Raw genomic sequence first — 10,303 nt, forward strand, 5'->3', positions numbered from 1 at the left:
AAGTATACAAACACCTTCTTCACTTTCCTATCTACCTGCGTCTCTACTTTCAAGGAGCTATCAACCTGCACTCCAAAGACACTTTGTTCAGCAACACTTCCCAGAACCTTACCATTAAGTGTATACATCATGCTCTGATTTGCTTTTCCAAAGTGCTCCACCTCGTATTTAGCTAAATTAAACTCCATCTGCCACTCCTCAGCCCATTGGCCCATCTGGTCAAGATCCCACTGTACTCTGTGATAACCTTCTTCGCTGTCCACTACACCTCCAATTTTGGTGTCATCTGCAAACTTACCAACTATACCTCCGATGTTAACATCCAAACCATTTATAAAAATGACAAATAGTGGACCCAGCACCAATCGTTGTGGCACACCACAGGCCTCTGGTCTGATAAGCAACCCTTCACCACCACCCTCTGTCTTCTACCTTTGAGCCAGTTCTGTATCCAATGGCTACTTCTCCCTATCTTCAATGAGATCTAACTTTGCTAACCAGTCTCCCATGTGAAACCTTATCAAATGCCTTACTGAAGTCCATATAGATCATGTCCAACGCTCTGCCCTCATCAATCTTCTTTGTTACTTCTTCAAAAAACTCAATCAAGTTCATGAGACATGATTTTCCACGCATAAAGCCATGCTGACTATCCCTAATCAGTCCTTGCCCTTCCAAACACATGTACATCCTGTCCCTCAGGATTCCTTCCAACCACTTGCCCACCACCAATGTCCAGCTCACCAGTCTATAGTTCCCTAATTTTTCCTTAGCACCTTTCTTAAATAGTGGTACCACGTTTGGTACTGGACCCCAAGAAAGGGAGGTTGTGGAGTGCCTCCAAGATGGATTCTTGGAACAGCTTGTACTGGAGCCTCCCAGGGAGAAAGCAATTCTGGATCTGGTTTTGAACAATGAACTGTATTTGATAAGGGACCTCGAAGTAAAGGAGCCATTAGGAGATAATGACCATAATATGATAAGTTTTTATCTGCAGTTTGAGAGGGAGAAGGGAGAATTGGAACTGTCAGTATTGCAGTTGAACAAAAGGAACTATGGAACTATAAGGGAGGAGCTGGCCAAAGTTCAATGGTTCAATACCCTAGCAGGGATTGCAGTGGAACAATAATGGCAGGTATTTCTGTATATAATGCAGAAGGTGCAGAATCAGTTCATTCCAAAGAGGAAGAAAGATCCTAAGGGGAGGCAGGGGTGGTTGTGGCTGATGAGGGAAGTTAAGGACTATGTAAAGATAACAGAGAAGAAGTATGACATAGCAAAGATGAGCGGGAAGCCAGAGGTCTCAGAAACTTTTAAAGAGCAACAGAGAATAACTAAAAAGGCAATACGCAGAGAAAAAATGAGGTACGAAGGCAAACGGACCAAAAATATAAAGGAGATTAGTAAAAGCTTTTTTAGGTATGTGAAAAGAAAAAAAACCATGGTTAAGACTAAAATTGGGCCCTTGAAGACAAAAACGAGTGAATTTATAATGGGGAACAAGGAAATGGCAGAAGAGTTGAATTGGTACTTTGGATCTGTCTTCACTGAGGAAAACACAAGCAATCTCCCAGATGTAATAGTGGCTGAAGAACCTCGGGTAATGAATGAACTGAAGGAAATTTACATTAGGCAGGAAATGGTATTGGATATCCTGTTAGATCTGAAGGCTAATAAATCCCCGGGATCTGATGGTCTGCATCCCAGGGTACTTAAGGAGGTGGCTCTAGAAATTGTGGATGCATTGGTGATCATTTTCCAATGTTCTATCGATTCAGGATCAGTTCCTGCCAATTAGAGGGTGGCTAATGTTGTCCCACTTTTCGAAAAAGGTGGGAGAGAGAAAATGCAATTATAGACCAGTTAGCCTGACATCAGTGGTGGGAAAGATACTGGAATCAATTATAAAAGATTAAATTACGACTCATTTGGATAGCAATATCAGGATGGGTTAGGGTCAGCATGGATTTGTGAAGGGGAAATCGTGCTTGACTAATCTTCTGAAATTTTTTGTGGATGCAACTGTGAAGATGGACAAGGGAAAGCCAGTGGATGTAGTGTATTTGGACTTTCAGAAAGACTTTGATAAAGTCCCACGTAGGAGGTTAGTGAGCAAAATTAGGGCACATGGTATTGGGGACAGAATACTGACTTGGATTGAAAATTGACTGGCTGACAGGAAGCAAAGAGTAATGATAAACGGGTCCCTTTCAGAATGGCAGGTGGTAACCAGTGGGGTACCATAAGGTTTGGTACTGGGACCGCAGCTGTTTTCAATATACATTAATGATATAGATGAAGGTATTAAAAGTAATATTAGCAAATTTGTTGATGACCAAAGCTGGGTGGCAGGGTGAAATGTGAGGAGGATGTTAGGAGAATACAGGGTGACCTGGACAGGTTAGGTGAGTGGATGGATGCATTGCAGATGCAGTTTAATGTGGATAAATGTATGGTTATCCACTTTGGTGGCAAGAGCAAGGAGACCGATTACTATCTAAATGGAGTCAAGTCAGGTAAAGGGGAAGTACAATGAGATCGAGGTGTTCTTGTACATCAGTCAATGAAAGCAAGCATGCAGGTACAACAGGCAGTGAAGAAAGCTAATGGCATGCTGGCCTTCATAACAAGAGGAATTGAGAATAGGAGCAAAGAGGTCCTTCTGCGACTGTGCAGGACCCTGGTGAGACTGCACCTGGAGTATTGTATGCAGTTTTGGTCTCCAAATTTGAGGAAGGACATTCTGGCAATTGACGGAGTGCATTGTAGGTTCACGAGGTCAATTCCCGGAATGGCGGGACTATCATATGTTGAAAGATTGAAGCGACTGGGCTTGTATACACTTGAATTTAGAAGGATGAGAGGGGATCTGATTGAAATGTATAAGATTATTAAAGGATTGGGCACTCTGGAGGCAGGAAGCATGTTTCCACTGGTGGCTGAGTCCAGATCCAGAGGACACAGTTTAAAAATAAGGGGTAGGCCATTTAGAACAGAGTTGAAGAGAAACTTCTTCACCCAGAGAGTGGTGGGTGTATGAATGCTCTGCCCCAGAAGGCTGTGGAGGCCAAGTCTCTGGATACTTTCAAGAAAGAGATGGATAGAGTTCTTAAAGATAGTGGAATCAAGGATTATGGGGATAAGGCAGGAACAGAATACTGATTGAGGATGATCAGCCATGATCATAATGAATGGTGGTGCTGGCTCGAAAGGCCGAATAGCCTACTCCTGCCCCATTGTCTATTGTTAGCCAACCTCCAGTCGTCCGGCACCTCACCTGTGACTATTGATGATGCAAATATCTCAGCAAGGGGCCCAGCAATCACTTCCCTAGCTTCCCACAGAGTTCTCGGGTATACCTGATTCACTTTTTATGGGGATTTACCCACTTTTATGCACTTCAAGACATCCAGCACCTCCTCTTCTGTAATATGGACATTTTTCAAGATGACACCATCTATTTCCCCACATTCTATGTCTTCCATATCCTTCTCCACAGTAAACAATGATGCAAAATACTCAATTAGCATCTCCTGTGGCTCCACACATAGGCTACCTTGCTGATCTTTGAGGGGCCCTATTCTCTCCCTAGTTACCCTTCTGTCCTTAATGTATTTATTAAAAGCCCTTTGGAATATGCTTAAACCTATTTGCCAAAGTTATCTCATGTCCCCTTTTTGCCCTCCTGATTTCCCTCTTAAGTATACTCCTACTGCCTTTATACTTAAAGGATTCACTTGATCTATCCTGTCCCCCTTCTTATGTCATTGGTTCCAATGTGTACAATGACCTCCTGCTGATCCCTCTCCCCTTTGAGAACATTCTGCATCCTGTCTGAGACATCCTTGATCCTGGCACTAGGGAGGCAACACACCATTCTGATTTTTTGCTGCTGGCCACAGAAACGTCTGTCAGTGCCTCTGACTAGAGAGTTCCCCTAACACAATCAACAGACTCCTCCCTAATCCTGACATCATCTATATTTTCCTCCTTAGTGAATATCAATGTGGAATACTCATTAAGGACCTCGGCCACTTCCTCAGGCTCCACATATAAATTCCCTTTGTTTTTGTGTGGACTTACCCTTTCTTTAGTTACCCACTTGCTCCTAATAAATGTATAAAATGCTTTGGGATTATCTTAATCCTACTTGCCAAGGACGTTTCATGGTCCTTTCTTGATCTCCTAATTGCTTGTTTGTGTTTTTCTCTGCTTCATTTATTCTCAAGACCCTTGTTTGATTTCTGTTTCATAAATCTTACAGATGCTTCTATTTTCTTTTTAACTAAATTTCCAATGTCTCACGTTATCGAAGGTTCCCAAATCTTGCCATCCTTATAGAACATAGAACATAGAACATAGAACAATACAGCACAGAACAGGCCCTTCGGCCCACGATGTTGTGCCGAACTTCTATCCTAGATTAAGCACCCATCCATGTACCTATCCAAATGCCGCTTAAAGGTCGCCAATGATTCTGACTCTACCACTCCCACGGGCAGCGCATTCCATGCCCCCACCACTCTCTGGGTAAAGAACCCACCCCTGACATCTCCCCTATACCTTCCACCCTTCACCTTAAATTTATGTCCCCTTGTAACACTCTGTTGTACCCGGGGAAAAAGTTTCTGACTGTCTACTCTATCTATTCCTCTGATCATCTTATAAACCTCTATCAAGTCACCCCTCATCCTTCGCCGTTCCAACGAGAAAAGGCCGAGAACTCTCAACCTATCCTCGTACAACCTACTCTCCATTCCAGGCAACATCCTGGTAAATCTTCTCTGCACCCTCTCCAAAGCTTCCACATCTTTCCTAAAGTGAGGCGACCAGAACTGCACACAGTACTCCAACTGTGGCCTAACCAAAGTCCTGTACAGCTGCAACATCACTTCACGACTCTTGAATTCAATCCCTCTGCTAATGAACGATAATACTCCATAGGCCTTCTTACAAACTCTATCCACCTGAGTGGCAACCTTCAAAGATCTATGTACATAGACCCCAAGATCCCTCTGTTCCTCCACCTGACTAAGAACCCTACCATTAACCCTGTATTCCGCATTCTTATTTGTTCTTCCAAAATGGACAACCTCACACTTGGCAGGGTTGAACTCCATCTGCCACTCCTCAGCCCAGCTCTGCATCATATCTAAGTCCCTCTGCAGCCGACAACAGCCCTCCTCACTGTCCACAACTCCACCTATCTTTGTATCATCTGCAAATTTACTGACCCACCCTTCGACTCCCTCATCTAAGTCATTAATAAAAATTACAAACAGCAGAGGACCCAGAACTGATCCCTGCGGAACTCCACTTGTAACTGGACTCCATGCTGAATATTTACCATCTACCACCACTCTCTGACTTCGACCGGTTAGCCAGTTTTCTATCCAATTGGCCAAATTTCCCTCTATCCCATGCCTCCTGACTTTCCGCATAAGCCTACCATGGGGAACCTTATCCAATGCCTTACTAAAATTCATGTACACTACATCCACTGCTCTACCCTCATCCACATGCTTGGTCACCTCCTCGAAGAATTCAATCAGACTTGTAAGGCAAGACCTACCCTTCACAAATCCGTGCTGGCTGTCCCTAATCAAGCAGTGTCTTTCCAGATACTCGTAAATCCTATCCCTCAGTACCCTTTCCATTACTTTGCCTACCACAGAAGTAAGACTAACTGGCCTGTAATTCCCGGGGTTATCCCTATTCCCTTTTTTGAACAGGGGCACAACATTCGCTACTCTCCAGTCCCCTGGTACCACCCCCGTTGCCAGTGAAGACGAGAAGATCATTGCCAACGGTACTGCAATTTCCTCTCTTGCTTCCCACATAATCCTAGGATATATCCCGTCAGGCCCGGGGGACTTGTCTATCCTCAAGTTGTTCAAAATGTCCAACACATCTTCCTTCCTAACAGGTATCTCTTCTAGCTTATCAGTCCGTTTCACACTCTCCTCTTCAACAATACGGTCCCTCTCGTTCGTAAATACTGAAGAGAAGTACTTGTTCAAGACCTCTCCTATCTCTTCCGACTCAATACACAGTCTCCCACCACTGTCCTTGATCGGACCTACCCTCGTTCTCGTCATTCTCAGGTTTCTCACATACGCATAGAATGCCTTGGGGTTATCCTTGATCCTATCCGCCAAGGATTTTTCATGCCCTCTCTTAGCTCTCCTAATCCCTTTCTTCAGGTCCCTTCTGGCTATCCTGTATCCCTCCACTGCTCTGTCTGAACCCTGTTTCCTCAACCTTATGTAAGCCTCCTTCTTCCTCTTTACTAGACATTCAACCTCCCTCGTCAACCAAGGCTCCCTCACACGACCATTTCTTTCCTGCCTGCTCGGTACATACATATCAAGGACACGTCGTATCTGCTCCTTGAAAAAGTTCCACATTTCCACCACATCCTTCCCTGACAGCCTATGCTCCCAACGTATGCTCCTCAAATCCTGTCTTACAGCATCGTAATTTCCCTTCCCCCAATTGTAAAAACTTCCTTGTTGTGCGCACCTATCTCTTTCCATAACCAAGGTGAAAGTCACAGAATTGTGGTCACCATCACCAAAATGTTCACCCACTAACAAGCCCACCACTTGTCCCGGTTCATTACCGAGTGCCAAATCCAATATGGCCTCCCCTCTGGTTGGACAATCTACATACTGCGTTAGAAAAGCTTCCTGGACACACTGCACAAACACCGCCCCATCCAATCTACTTGATCTAAAGAGCTTCCAATCAATATTTGGGAAGTTGAAGTCGCCCATGACTACGACCCTGTGGCTTCTGCACCTTTCCAAAATCTGTTTCCCAATCTGTTTCTCCACATCTCTGCTGCTATTGGGGGGCCTATAATAAACACCCAACAAGGTGACTGCACCTTTCCTATTTCTGACTTCAGCCCATACTACCTCCAGAGGCAGATCCCCCTCAAACTTCCTTTCTGCAGCCGTTATACCATTTCTAATTAGCAATGCCACCCCCCCTCCTTTTTTACCACCCTCCCTAATCTTACTGAAACATCTGTAACCAGGAACCTCCAACAGCCATTCCTGTCCCTCATCTATCCATGTTTCCGTGATGGCCACAACATCGTAGTCCCAGGTACCGATCCACGCCTTAAGTTCACCCGCCTTATTTCTGATACTCCTTGCATTGAAGTATACGCACTTGAGCCCATCTCTGTGTCCGCAAGTAGTCCCTGTCAGTGCTACCTTCTCCACAGCCTCCCTACAGTCTTGGACATCCTGACACACAGCTAGCTTACTTGCTGGACTACAAGTCCGGATCCCATCCCCCTGCCAAATTAGTTTCATTCTCACAGGAACATGCTGGTTTTGAACTCTGGTCAACTGGCTTTTAAGACTCCTACATATTAGATGTGGATTTACCTTCAAACAGCTGCCCCAAATCCAGATTTTCCAATTCCTGCCTAATACTGTGTAATCAGCCTTTCCCAAATTTAGCAATTTCACCCAAGAAAACAGTCTTGTCCTTTTCCATAACTATCTTACAGATTTATGATCATTATTTCCAAAATGCTCTCCCATCAAAACTTTGATTGCCTGCCAGTCTCTTTCCCCAATACAAGGTCTAAAATCGGCACTTCTCTGGTTGGACTACCGACATATTGCTTCAAGAATCCCTCCTGGATGCATCTAACAAATTCTGCCCCATCTTAGCCCTTGGCACTAAGGAAGTCCCAATGAATGCCGAGGAAATTAAAAACACCCACCACCAGAACCCTGTTGTTTTTACATCTTTCCATGATCTGCTTACATATCTGTTCCTCAAATCCCCACTGGCTATTGGGAGGCCTGTAGTATAACTCCATCATAGAGACTGCACATTTTCTAATTCCTAAATTCTACCCATATTGCATTGTTGGATGAGTCCTCCTAAATGTCTGCTTTTAGCTGAGCTGTGTCATCCACAAAGAGAGCTTCCCCCAGCTCAATGGTCTTTTGCTTATACAACTACTCCTGTTCCCCAGTTCTTCAGCATCTATCAAGTCACCTCATTGTCTGCTCTAATTGAGCAGAGCACAGCACGCCAGAACAGAGCAGCACACTGTGTGACTCTACTGGTCGGCCAGCCAAGTCCATACCAAACTGTGGACCCAGAATTTCAACAGCCCTGTTCCACCAGGACCTTGATCACAATAGGTGCACACCAACTTGGTGTAGATGTTGTCCCAGTTGAATGACCAACATATTCCATACAAAAGGGAATACCAGTTGTGCTCTGACCTCTTTCCCATCCCAGCCCACCTTAATGATTCAATTTTCCATTACTCTCATTAGAGTTGATGGCAATGCATACATGACATACGATGCAGTGATGTTCCCTTCATCCATAACACCCTTGGAAGTTCCACAAATGATGGTGAGCTTTTGCCCAGAATTTGTTTCCTTTTAAGTTATTAACATTAACTTCTGCATCACTGAGATGACAATATTAGTTAGACTGCTCCAATGGCTGAGTGTAATCCATCTTTTGACCAACATTTGACACATAGCATGTTCCCTCCACTTGCATTGCAAATATGCAAAGAAATGTTGTTGGAGCAAAGCCATGCTTCCAGTGTTTGCTCCAATGTCCTGATATACAGCAGAAATATGTTCCACATTTACCCAGTGAAGACTCTGTCCACACAGGCTCTCCTATCCAGGCCAGGCCACTTTTCATTGGCATTGCACATCTAGAAAAAGGCAGGTAATGCAACAGAGAATGGACACCATCAGCACCAGGTACCACGTGGTGTCTTGAAGTATTCTCAAGAGTCTCCATATCCCTTTTTCCCTGACAGCCTATTTCCACCCTCCCTACAAAGTGGAGACCCACCACATTGAATTTCACTTGCAGTTGTCCTCCCTGTTTCCTGAAACTTGACATTACACCTTAATCATGCCCAATCTGTTCCTCTATGCTCCCCCTGTGGAGGCCACAGAGATGGTCCTGCAATTCCGCCTCCTGTAATCTACCATTCCCTTGCTTGCTAAACTACATGCCCCCATACACCTTCAGCTTACCCACATCACCATTTTTATTCCATTTACACAACTGCCTCTTCTTTTCCCTCCAGCCATGTCTCCCCCAACCTTTTGGCTTTGATTCCACCTCCCCCCGCCCCCGGCTATCCACACAGTTCCCTTTGCACCCTCCTTAACAATTGACGGGCGGTCCCTAGGATAGTATTTGCCCAAAAACTCTGGTATCCTTCGATAAGCAGCCCCTCAACATGACTGACCAGATCCCTGACCGTTCTCTTTGCAGCTCTCCAACTGATGATACTCAACTGGATGCACCATTGTCCACTCCCCGAGCTATATTCAGGCAGTTGTCCTGACAGGGAGGTCCCAAGGTGATGACAGTCTGTTGTCAAGCCCCTGGACTGTATGTTGACTATGACAATGACTGACCATACTGTAACTCCCTGAATAATAGTGCATCCCACCCTCTGCTTTGACTGGACTGAGGATTAGCCCCAGACACTTTCTGACATGCCCATTTGGTTGAATACACAGCTCACCACTTAGCAAATGAATAAAGTGTGGCACAAAATGTTCCTGACATTGAGATGGGCCTTGCCAGACCTCTCATCTGATTCTGCCACAAATCTTACCACAACCATTGTCACTGATGCCCAGATAAGATTCTGCTCTACCTGTTAAACAAGGTGAACCATTAACTAGATATTCACAACTAGTGTTAGACAGGTCTAAATAAACCTGTAGCATCCCATTTTTCTATCTTAGATAGATTTACCTGTCAGAAACCTTCTTTAGTTTGGTGTCTAACAGATTTTCCAGCCTCTATGGTTTTCTAATATATATGGCATTAAGTGATGATTTAGAATGTTTAGTTTCGAAAATTATCTCTTTCTTTGCTTAGTACTGCACTTGTTCAATGCTCTATTTTCAGTTATAGAGTCATTGAGATGTATAGCACGGAAACAGACCCTTCAATCCAACTCATCCATGCTGACCAGGTATCTTAAACTAATCTAGTCTCATTTGCCAGCACTTGGCCTATATCCCTCTAAACCCTTCCTATTCACATATCCATCCAGATGCCTTTTAAATGTTGTAATTGTACTAGCCTCCACCACTTCCTCTGGCAGCTGATTCCATTAAATGCACCACCCTCTGTGTGAAAAAGTTGATTCTTAGGTCCATTTTAAATCTTTCCCCTCTCACCTTAAACCTATGCCCTCTAGTTCTGGACTCCCCCACCCCAAGGAAAAGACCTTGTCTATTTACCCTATCCATGCCCCTGATTTTATAAACCTCTA

This window comes from Chiloscyllium punctatum, chromosome 1 (genome assembly GCF_047496795.1).
Source record: "Chiloscyllium punctatum isolate Juve2018m chromosome 1, sChiPun1.3, whole genome shotgun sequence".
Lineage (NCBI taxonomy): Eukaryota > Metazoa > Chordata > Chondrichthyes > Orectolobiformes > Hemiscylliidae > Chiloscyllium > Chiloscyllium punctatum.